The sequence below is a fragment of the Equus przewalskii genome, chromosome 2 (assembly GCF_037783145.1).
Source record: "Equus przewalskii isolate Varuska chromosome 2, EquPr2, whole genome shotgun sequence".
NCBI lineage: Eukaryota > Metazoa > Chordata > Mammalia > Perissodactyla > Equidae > Equus > Equus przewalskii.
This window is the reverse complement of record NC_091832.1, coordinates 26,915,920-26,928,149: the sequence shown is the minus strand read 5'-3', so window position 1 is coordinate 26,928,149 and position 12,230 is coordinate 26,915,920. Positions and strand designations below refer to the sequence as shown.

General features: G+C 46.8%; 1 long non-coding RNA gene across 1 annotated transcript; it reads right to left on the bottom strand.

The window, feature by feature from the left end:
• Positions 1–10,570: 10,570 nt before the first annotated feature.
• On the bottom strand, positions 10,571–12,145 carry LOC139081949 (uncharacterized). Its single transcript, XR_011537489.1, has 2 exons — positions 11,991–12,145; positions 10,571–11,203 (listed from the first exon to the last, which is right to left on the bottom strand). It is a non-coding gene; the product is annotated as an uncharacterized lncRNA (long non-coding RNA).
• Positions 12,146–12,230: the final 85 nt, after the last annotated feature.

Genomic DNA, 12,230 nt, shown 5'->3' with positions numbered 1-12,230 from the left:
CTTGATTGTGCCAAGAGAAGCCAGGGGCCTGTGGGGTCTCTGTCTGTCCATCTACCTATCAGTCACCGGTCCTGCAGAGAGCAACTCTCAGGCTCTCACATCATGCGGTCCAGTTTCTAATCCCCCGCCCCCAAACTTGGGCCGGTCCCGGTTCTGAGTATGACGCGGGTCAAATGCCAGTTTCCAGAGATCTTGAATAAAGTGCTTTGTAAACTGCCAAGGACGTAAGGAGGCCCAGAGAGGATGAGAGACATGCCCAAAGTCGCACAGCTTGATGATGGGTCAAGTCACCGCATTTCACCCTCCCCGGCCTCGGCAAGGCAGGACTCCAGTTCTAAGGGTAACCCCCTGCCTCTGAGCTGTGCGGGGACTTGGTACCAGGCCTGGGGCAGGGGGCGGCGGGAAGCACGCGGGAGAGACAGCAGCGGAGCGGGGGAGCGTTGGCGCCCCCTGGCGGCGAGGCCGCGCACCTGCCCCCGCGGGCCCCGCCTCGCGCGCCGCCCGCCTCCCGCCGCCCGCAGGGGAGCGGCCCACGCCGCCTCTCCGCCAGCTCCGCACGCGATGCCCCCGCGGGGCCTCCCCGGAGCCCCGGGCAGCGGCCGTCGGAGCTCACGGGGGAGCTGCCCTGCAAACCGCAGGGGCCGCGGCGAAAAGGACTCCACTCGGGGAGGTCGGGGCAGGGAGGGAGGAGCCAAAACTTCGTGGCTGCGCCGCGCGGGGCGAAGCCGGGCCGGGGGGCGGCGTGGGAGCCCCTGGCGGCGCTGCTCCGACAGGTCCCCTGTCATCCTCCTGGCGGCCCAGGGCGGGCAGCGCTGGCGCATCCCTGCCCTGCGGACAGGACGCGGGCTCGGGGACGCGCAGGGGCAGCTCGCGGAACTGGGCTGGCCCAGGGCGGCCTGATCGGAACCCAAACCCGGGCCCGGCTCGCCTGCCCAGGCTCTGTGTGCCCCTCCCCGGCCCCAGCGCGGGCCGCCGGCCCAGGCCTGTGCGAGTTCGCTTGTTCTCAGACAGGCCGCTTGTCCTCTGACGTTTGTGATGACCGTTTCGCCATTGCGAAGGGGACCGGAGGCCGGGGAGTGCCCTCTCCTCCTTCCTTCGCTCCAGAGGCTGGGACACGCAGAGAGCTGCAGACCCAGAGGCGTCCGCTCCGTGCCGCTCTGCTGCTCCTTTTACAGACCGGTGGACAGGGGACAGGCAGACTGCGGCGGGCTTCTCAATGCGGTGTCACCCCCCCACCCCAACCCTCACCCCCCGTCCAGTGTCAAGGCTCCAAGCAGGGAGGCGGGGACGCCAGGAGGCAGCCCTGGTGGAGAAAGGAGCGCCGAGGGGACCACTGCTCGCTGGGCGGTCTAAGCCAGGCCCTGGTGAGCATGGCCCTCATCTGCTGGTGAAGCAGGTACTGAGCTATTTCCTGTTTCCAGGTTCAGGGGTGAAATGACCCCCCTGAAGTCACACAGAGTGTGGGGCAGTGTCAGGACGCCAGGCCAGATCTGTCTGACTCCAAAACTTCTCCACAGAGTTGGGAGGTAGTGGTATGAATTATTATCCCCATTTTACAGATGAGCAAACCATGGCCCAGAGTTTAAGTAACTTGTCCAAGGTCACACAGCAAGGTAGTGAGAGTCACACCCTTCCTAGAATCTCTCATTTCCTCATCTGTCAAGTTCGGACAACACGCTGACCTTAGGAGGGTGTTCTGAGGACCAGGTGACTTGACGTGTGTGAAGTGCCCTCCACCTGCCTGGTGCATGGTGGGAACACAGTATTGGACACTTCACTTGGTCTCCTACTGATATTTTCCAGAAACTGTATGTCCCCAGTCATATTCTAGTAAGAAGAGACAGCCAAAGAGATGAGGAGAAAATGTCCTCAGACGTTGCAGGTCCTGGCAGTTTCTTCCCAGGGACACCGGCACCTCCAGTCGTTAAGCTAAGATGCCCTGCGTGGGGGTGCTCCCCCTGCATCAGTGACGTTATTGGGTCCGCACAAATTTCTGGTTTAGAAGAATTACTGACGATGATCCAAGAAAGTTTTCAAATGTCTTGCCAAGAGATGCTTGAGGGAAAACATTAAGATGACTAGAAGATCGACAGACTACCGATGGCTTGAATGGTAGCTGACGGATGGGAAGAACAGCCCCTCAGAGTCACTGAGGTCTGCGGGCGTGAGTTTTTCATTTCTCAAGTCATTTGAGTCTTCCCAATAAAGGGGATCCAGTAAGCAATATTTGGTGTCTAAACCTTTGTAAGATTTTTTATAGATAAAGTCAGGAATGGAGGAGGGCATCGCGCATCCACTCGGCCCCGAGAGGACTCAGGAGCCTGGCTTGGATGGCGTCCATCGTTTTTCCTGTGATAAATAACGCCGCTATAAACAGCTTTGAACTCGGAGCTCTTTTCCTGGTTTGGGTTGTCACCTCGGGATGAACGCTGGGAGCGGGTGACCCGGCCGGGCGGCGCCACATCGCCCTCGCAGTTCTGGGTGACTTCCGGCCAGAGCGGCCTGGTGGCGGCGCCGTTCAGCATCACCGCCGGGCGGCGCTGCGTTTCCTAACAGAAGCCAGGTTAATGCGATACCTGGAGTGGCTCTAATTTGCATTTCTTTAGGAATATCCCGGGGTTCTTAATAGACTCTCTAAGAAACACCAGGGCTTCCTGAAAAGTGTGAATTAAAGTTAAGTATTCTATCCTGTGAAAAAAGGAATTCTGCTCCCGATGGGATCTGGTGAAATCTCCTTGCCTGTTGGCACTGCTCTTTCGCTGTGAAGGTAACACCCCTCCAGGAAAGGGCGTAAAACCCGGAGGCCCAGCTCGGCCAGCTCCCAGGTAACCCGCACCAGGCAAGGAGCAGACCACAGCCAGCACCCCCAGCGGCCCGCCTGCCTTTCCCATTGCCACCTCTCCCTCCGTCCCAAAGTACACACGGGTCCCACCTCTCAACAGCTGCCGTTTAGTCTGGCCTGCTTTCAAAGTGTGCGATTGTGGAGGGAGTCTCTGCTCCTTCGTGTCCGGCGTCATGTTTGCGAGGTGCCCCCGTGCGGCTTCCTGGCGCGGTGGCTCGTTCGCTTCCACCTGCAGAGGACTCGGTTGCAGGAACGCGCCACAACTTAGCTGTTCACAACTTAGCCGGTCGACTGCTGGAGGCTTCGGGGATATTTCTAGGTCTGGCTGTTACAAACAAGGCTGCCGAGGGCCTTCCAGGCCGTGCCGTTTGGTGCCCCGCGCGGCCGGCGCGCTCGTGGTGGGTCTGGCTGGGCCGTGCAGGCGCTGGCGCTGCTCTTCGGCGGGTCGCCGGGCGCGTCCGTGCTGAAACGGACAGGCCGCAGGGCAGACCCCGGACTTTTGCCTCGGATAGCACGTTCCTGCGCCACGCACGGGTTACTTTGTCTATTTGGGTTTCAGCATTAAGGATAAAGCTCTCTGAAGACAAGTTCCACGTCTGGCTCACCTCTGAATCCTGCTCAGGACGTGACCCCATATTTTGCAAAAGTGTAGCAGACACTTGTCAGTGTTTGACGGCCCTCACCCACCTCCCGCTTCTGCGCTGGGGGCGTCCTCACTGGAGAGCATCTGGGGGAGGCAGGGCCGCGTCCCCTGCGTCCGAGCTGGGGAACTAGGTCCTCCCTCTGCAGCCGGGCGGAAGCTGCTGCCCCGGCCTGGCCGCGCTGCCCCTGCCCGGCCCTCTGGAAATGCCTGGGCGCTTGCCCGTTGCCCGAGCCGTCCTCCAGCTTCCACGAAGAGCGACAGGCAGTCCCCGCGCACGAGGAGCGTGACTGTTCTCTACTCGACAGCAGGAGCCCGCAGAACCTTCTCCTCCTTTTTAAAAATCCGCTTCAATAGGTATTAGCTACGTATGTCATTAAAATTAACCTGTGGAGGAGGGAAGCATAAAGTCAGGCAAGGCCTTCTGACCGCTTACAACAAAATAGGACAGTAGCCCCTACCTGCGTTTACTTTCTGGATATGTCATGTATCCATCGATATATTTTAAATGATTTTCTTTTCCTTTCATTTTTCCTCATTATTGTATATAGGCTGTGGTTAAATTTACCATTTAGTACAGGAGGTGGCAGTCTTTTTCTTTAACAAACGGCACACAGGGGCCGACTGGTGGCGTAGAAGTCACGTTTGCCGGCTCCATTTCGGCCCGGGGTTCACCAGTTCGGATTCCAGGTGTGCACCTGCATACCACTCATCAAGCCATGCTGTGACGGCAAACACATACAAAATAGAGGAGGACTGGCATGGACTGGCTCAGGGCCAATCTTCCTCATTGCCCCCCGCCCCCCCAAAAGCCACACACAACTATAACAACTCTTCTGCCGGAAAAACATCCACGTAGTTAAGTATTTTAGAACTTGAGAGCTGTTCCATTTTTGTTACAATGAGTCAACTCTGCTGCCGTAAGAATGAACATGGCTGTGTGCCAAGAGTGGGCACTGAAATGTGAATTTTGTATAACTTTTGTGTATGATGAAATTTTTTTATTTTTTCAACCATTAAAAAATGTAAAAACTATTCTTAGCTCAAGGGCAGTATAACAATAAGGCAGTAGACTGAATCTGGCCCATGGGCTGAGTTTACTGATCCCTAATTTAGTATATAAGTTGCAGAATGTCAAGATGGCATTACTCAAAGGACCAGAAGATCAGAAATTACCTGAGGGATTTTTGCAGATGCCAGGGAGACATTAGGTTGACTCCCTGCACTTAGAAAATATTAACAGACTTTGCAGGTTTAAAGGGAAAGTGCAGAGTTCCCATATACCCCCTCACCTCCTCTTCCCCCATGATTAGCATCTTGCGTTGCTGTGGGACATTTGTTACAACTGATGAAAGGACACTGATGCAGTATTAACTCAAGTCCACAGTTTACATTAGGCTTCACGCTTTGTATTGTGCTGTTCTCTGGGTTTTGACAAATACATAATGTCATGTATCCACCATCACAGTATCATACAGAATAGTGTCCCTGCCCTAAAGGTCCCCTGTGCCTCACCCAGTCCCTCGCTCTCTCCCCCTGAACCCCTGATCTTTTTACTGTCTCCATAGTTTTGCCTTTCCAGAATATCCTACAGTTGGAGTCTCTAGGTGTGTAGCCTTTTCAGATTGGCTTCTTTCGCTGGGAATATGCCTTTAAGGCTCCTCCGTGTCTTTTAGTGGCTTGCTAACTCATTGCTGCTTATCACTGAGTAAGATGCCGTCGTGAGGTTGTACCACAATTTATCCATTCACTTATTGAAGGACATCTTGGTTGCTTCCAAGTTTCGACAATTATGAATAAAGCTGCTATTAAACATTCATGTGCAGGTTTTTGTGTGGACATGTTTTCAGTTCATTTGAGTAAATACCAAGGACATGATGGCTGGATGGGAAGAGAATGTTTAGCTTTGTAAGAAACTACCCAGCTGTCTCCCAAAGGGGCTGTACCATTTTGCATTCCCATCGGTAGTGAATGAGTTCCTGTGGTTCCACATCCTCCCCAGCATTTGGTGTTCTCAGTGTTTTGGATTTTGGTGATTCTAATAGGTGTTTAGTGGTCTCTCATTGTTTTCTTAACTTGCAATTCTGTAATGACATATGAGATTGAGTGTCTTTTCATATGATTATTTGCCATCTGTATATCTTCTTTGATGAGGTGTCTGTTCAGATCATTTGCCTATTTTTAAATTGGGTTGTTTGTTTTGTTATTGTTGAGTTTTAAGACCTCTTTGTATATTTTGGATGCAAGTCCTATGCTGGATATGTTTTAAAAATATTTTCTCCTATTCTGTCACTTGTTTTTTTTAACAGTGCCTTTCACAGTTTTTAATTTTAATAAAGTCCAGCTTATCAATTTTTCTTTCCTGGATTGTACTGTTGGTGTTATAGCTAAAAAGTCATTGCCAAACCCAAGGTTACCTAGATTTTCTATCTTATCTTGTAGTAACTTTGTGTATTACATTAAGGTTTATGATCCTTTTGAGTTAATATTTATGAAAGGCATAAGATCTGTGTCTAGATTCCTTTTTCCTGTGCCACCTGTTGAAAAGACCATCCCTTCTATATTGAATTGCCTTTGCTCCTCTGCAAGTCAGTTGACTATATTTGTGTGGGTCTATTTTGTTCCATTGATCTCTTTTGTCTATTCTTTTAGCCAACACGACTCTGTCTTTACTGAAGTTTATGGTAAGTCTTGAAGTTGAGCAGTGTCAGTCCTCTGACTTTGTTCTCTTTCAATATTGTATTAGCTATACTGGATATTTTTTTGGCTTTCTACATAAACTCTAAAATCAGTTTGTTGACAGCCACAAAATCAGTTGGTGGGATTGCACTGCATCTATGGTTCCAGGTGGAAAGAACTGACATTTTAACAATGTTGAGCCTTCCTATCATGAACGTGGAATCTCTCTCCATTTATGTAGATCTTTGATTTCTTTCAGCAGAGGTCTTGTACATATTTTGTTACTTGTATACCTAAGTATTTCATTTTTATTGGTGCTAATGTAAATGGTATTGTTTTTAATTTCAAATTCTAATTGTTCATTACTGTACAGAGAAAAGCAATTGACTTTTGTATATTATTCATATCTTGAAAACTTGCTATAATTTCTTACTGTTTTTAGTTCTTCTGTTGATTCTTTGGGATTTTCTACAAAGATGATAATGTCATTTGTGAATAGAGTTTTATTTCTTCTTTCCCAATCTGTGTATCTTTTATTTCCTTTTCTTGTCTTATTGCATTAGCTGGGACTTCCAGTACGATGTTGAATATGAGTGGTGACAGGGGATATCTCGGCCATACTGCTGCTCTTATGGGGAAAGCATCTAGTTTCTCACTATTAAGTATGATGTGAGCTGTGGGTTTTTGTTGATTCCTTATCAAGTTGAGGAAGTTGCCTTCTCTTCCTAGTTTGCTGAGAGTTTTTATCATGATTGAGTGTTGGATTTTCCTTAAATGCTTTCTTTGCATCTATTGATATGCTCATGTCATTTTTATTCTTTAGCCTGTTCATGTGATAGATTACATTAATTGATTTTTGAATGTTGAACTAGTTTTGTGTACCTGGGGTAAATTCCACTTGATTGTGGTATATAATTCTTTTTATACATCATTGGATTCTATTTGCTAATATTTCAGGGAGGGTTTTTGTATCTATGTTCATGAATATTGGTATGTAGTTTTCCTTTCTTGCATAGTCTTTGCCTGGTTTGGTGTTGGGGTAATGCTGGTCTCACAAAATGAGTTAGGAGGTATTCCCTCTGCTTTTATTTTCTGGAGAAGATTGAGAATTGGTATAATTTCTTCCTTAAATATTTGGTAGAATTAACATCTGGGCCTGGTGCTTTCTGTTTTTGAAGGTTATTAATTATTGATTACATTTCTTTAGGCCTATTCAGATTTCTTTTCTCTCCCTGTTAGTTTTGGTAGATTGTGTTTTCCAAGGAATTATTCCATTTCATCTAGATTATCAAATTGTGGGGATATAGTTGTTCATTATATCCCTTTATTATTCTTTTTAATGTCCATGAGAACTGTGATGGCCCCTTTCACTTCTGATATTAGTAACTTGTGTCTTGTTTTTATTGGTTAGCTTAGCCAGAAGTTTATAACTTTTCTTAAAGTATCAGCTTTTGGTTTCATTATCTTCTCTATTGACTTCCTGTTTTCAATTTCATTGATTTCTGTTCTGATTTTTATTATTTCTTTTCTTTTGCTTATTTTGGATTTAATTTGCTCTTCTTTTTCTAGTTTCCTGAGGCAGAAGCTTAGATTATTGATTTTAGACTTTTCTTTTTTCTAATGGATGCATTTTAATGCTATAAATTTCCCTCTAAGGACTGCTTTTGCTGTACCCCACAAATTTTAAGTTGTATTTTCATTTGGCTCAAAATCTCTCTCTTGAGGAGATGATTTCCTCAACTTGCGTTATTTAGAAGTGTTGTTTAATTTCCAGGTATTTTGGGATTTTCCAGTTATCTTTCTGTTTTTGATTTCTAGTTTAACTCTATTGTGGTCTGAGAGCATACATAGCATGATTTCTATCCTTTTAAATTTCATAAGGTGTGTTTACGGCCCAGAATGTGGTCTGTCCTGGTAAATGTTCCATGTAAGCTTGAGAAGAATGGGTATTCTGCTAGATGAAGTACTTTATACAAATGTCAATTAGATTCAGTTCATTGATGGCACTGTTCGGTTCAACTACGTCCTTACTAATTTCCTGTCTGCTGGATCTGTCAACTACTGATATAGGGCTGTTGAAGTCTCCAACTCTCATAGTGGCTTTGCCTCTTTCTCCTTGCAGTTCTATCAGTTTTGGCCTCGTGTATTTGATACTTTGTTGTTAGGTGCATACACATTAAAGATTGTTATATCTTCTCGGAGAATTGATCTCTTTATGTAATGCCCCTCTTTATTCCTGATAATCTCCCTTGCTCTGAAGTCTGTCTTGTCTAAAAATATAGCTATCTCACCTTTCTTTTGATTAGTGTTACCACGATATGTCTCCCTCTTTACTTTTAATATCTCAATATTTAAAAACATATAGTTGGGTCTTGTTTTTTAATCTGCTGACACTCTTTGTCTAATTACTTAGATCATTGACATTTGCAGTGATTATTGATAGGGTCTGAATAATACCCATCACATTTGTTACTGTTTTCTATTCGTAACCCTTGTTCTTTCTTACCATTTCCGTTTTCTACTTTTTTTGACAGGAGGAGGAGATGAAGGTTGAGCATGGACAGAAGGGTGCGTGTGGACTTTGAGCATCCAAAGAGGTGAATTCTAGTGGACCTTTGCATCTCCGGCTGCTTCCTATTTTTGGGAAATTCCCTATTGAGTGCATTTTTGTGGGCATTAATGCACCGTTTCCCACTGTACAAGCTAAAATGAACCATCTTCCTTCTTTTCACTCCTTGGCATCTAGGATGTGGCATGACGACTGGGCTTGGCCAAATGGGCTCTTCCAGGCAGGCCTGAGTCTTGATCAAACGATGGAGCAATTCATATTCAGAGCAGTGGGCTAGTGGCATCATCCTGCAGCAACTGAGAAACTTTTGTTTAAGGAAAGCAGATTCAGTTTTGTAGAAATCCTGCTTGACTTGAAACTGAGTTCAAACTCTAGCTGTTGTGATTTCCAGCAAGTGTTTTCCTGTAACTGTATCACAAGTGATATTTTACAAGGGAGGAGAACCAGAGAAATCTAGAGATGAATCCTAGCTTTGTCACTAGCTGTGCTACATTGGGCAAATCACTTCACCTCTCTGAGCTTGTCTTCATCTTTTAAAATGGGACTGTGTAGTAAGGTACATAAAACCACCTAGCTCAGTAGATGCTGCAGGCAAATCAATCAGATTTAGGGCGTTCCTCTTTCAGCTTCCCAAGGTCCTTCCTCCATTGGGCCCCAGTGGGTGGGAGGGGAGGGGCAGGCATTACTCCACATTAGCCTCAAAGGTATTGCCTTCCTCTGGCTCAACTTGTCTAGGAAAAATAGTGCAGTCTAGAATAAGCACTGCATTTAGAAACCTTTTTGGGGCTGGCCCAATGAGGCAGTGGTTAAGTGCCCATGTGCTGCCTTGGCGGCCCAGGGTTCACTGGTTCAGATCCCGGGTGTGGACATGGCACTGCTTGGCAAGCCATGCTGTGGTAGGCGTCCCACATATAAAGTAGAGGAAGATGGGCAGAGACATTAGCTCAGGGCCACTGTTCCTCAGCAAAAAGAGGAGGACTGGCAGCAGTTAGCTCAGGGCTAACCTTCCTCAAAAAAACCCCAAAAGACCTGTTTCTACAGTAAGGCGGCAGACTTCCTTGCAGTGATTTGCCAGTGAACACCAATGAGCCCAACATCCAGCCCAAGGCAAGCACTTGGTACTGATACCCTTATGGGCCAAGTCCTTTAATCTGCCTTAAAAGTAACGTGTATGTTCCATGAGAAGATGGGCCTCGTCTGTCTTGCTCATACTCTATTCCTGGTGCCTTAGAACAGTGCTTGGCCTATAGAAGGTGCTCACATATTAACCTAACACTGTTGGGGGTGGGTAGATATTGTGCTGCAATCTCCTTACCTGCTACTGAGCCTAACGATACTGATCCCAGGGTGGTGGTGTGAGAGCAAAATGAAAAATGTATACAAAAGCACTAACCCTTGGTGCATATTTGGAACTCAACAGATGAGTGTTCATCTTTCCTTGTTAAATTTTTTTTTTACCTCTTCCTTTTCATTACGAATCTAAGTACAGTTGCATAAGGACATTTTGGTCAACAAACCACACATACAACGGTGGTCCCCTAAGATCAGTACTGTATAGCCTAGGTGTGTAACAGGCTGTACCATCTAGGTTTGTGTTAGTACATTCTGTGACGTTCGCATGACGACGAAATAGCCTAATGATGCATTTCTCAGAATGTATCCGTTGTTACCCGATGCATGACTGCAAATAGAAGTGGATTTAAAAACTGCTGCAAAAAGACTGCAAATCCCTTGCAGGCACACATGAAATTGCCCTACCATTCTACTTAAGGATCACACGTGCTAATACATTCATTTGGTTTTAATGTGCCTGAAACATTTAAGTGACAACTTCCAATGCTCATGGTAAATGACAAAGTTTATTAAATTACATAAACATGACATAACTATGTTAGAATATGAATGAATAGGAACAAGCTTGGAAGAGAATTTGGTAAAACAAAAGTTGCTGTGTTAGAGATAAATTGAGGTGAATTTTTTAAAACTGGGCTTAAAAAATTTAAAACTTGTGAAAGAAAGGAAAACACACCCAAAGAAATGTCCCCATCCTTACAGGGATAAAGTTAGGGGATGCTGAATTCTGGAGATCGACATGAGATCCAAGGCAGTGGGAATTCTGGGTGGAGTCATCTTGTCAAGACGACGCAAGAATGAAGGGAAAGATCTAAGGGGCCTGAGTGAGGTTCCTTGGTGTAGCTGCTGTCTGTTCCTGAAGTTCTGTGTTTCCAAAACTGGGCTCACTCACCTTCATCTTCCTCATTCCTCAGAAAGGCTTCACCATCTTGGATGACCTCTGACACCTCTTTCCCTAGGCCAGGTGACCCCTCTTCTGTCCTTGCTGTCGCTGCCTTTGCTCAAGCCCCACATCGCCTGCCACTGTCGCACTCCCGGAATCGCTGGTCCTACTGCACCCGACCTCTCCCACTACTGTCAGATCCATCTGCAGCAGCACAGCTCCAGGACCCGTACCCTCCTGTTCAAATATTTTCTGTGTTCCCCACTGCTTACAAGACAAAGGCCAATTCCCCCTCCTGGCATTTAAAACCCTCTATGACCCAATCCCTCTTGCCAAACTTGCCTCTCTTATTCCCCATTATCAAACTCCACGTTCCCTGGGCACCCTGCCCAGTGCTTTCCCAACTCCATGGCTTTGCTTGCAGATGTTTTTTTCAACAGGAATGCCTCCCCAACCCCCACATCTCCAAAGGTTCAGCCTATGTGCTGTCTCTGAACCCAGATGAAGTTACAACTCCCTTCTCTCAATGCCCACTCTACCCTCATGGTATTTATCATTTTCAACCAGACTGCAAACTATAAGAGAGCAAGAAACACTCTGATCTTGTCTCCCCAATATGTCCTATAAGGTATGGTTTATAGGAGGAGACAGGACAGTATTTTAAATCTAGGAGCAGTCCCCAGTACATGCACAGGAAGCAGTCTGGAAAGTGGCTCTCTCCCCTTCCAAGCTTGCCACAGCATGTAATGTAGGCCCGCCGGCTTCCTCCCTGCCTTGATGCCTCTCCATGGTCCCTCAAGGGTGGAGACCAGACTGAGCCACCATGTATCTGGTGTCTCCTATAGAGGCAGGCCAGACCAGTATTGCTGGGAAGGAGTGAGGCAGAGGTAATCCAGCATAGTTTCTCTTCCTGGCTTTTGCTTAGTCCAAATCCTAAGGTGATGAGGGATGCTCCCTTGGATTCATGGCAAGAAGTTCAACAGACAGCACAGAAGAAAGAACACTATGTTCATGAAGAACTCACCTGGTGATGCTCTGAGTTCCGAAAGTGACTCATTTCTCATCTGCTTGGCCATAAGCTTCTTGAGAGGATGGACTGTAAATTCCTAAAAACTTGCCTTATTCTCTTGGGTGAGAAAAATCCTTTAGGAAAGTGTTGACTTCCTACCCATGGGTGACCTCAAGGAATAAAACAGTCATTACACACTCAACTTTCTATGCTAAGAAAAGAGATATCAAGATAGATCAGGAAATGCAACTTCGA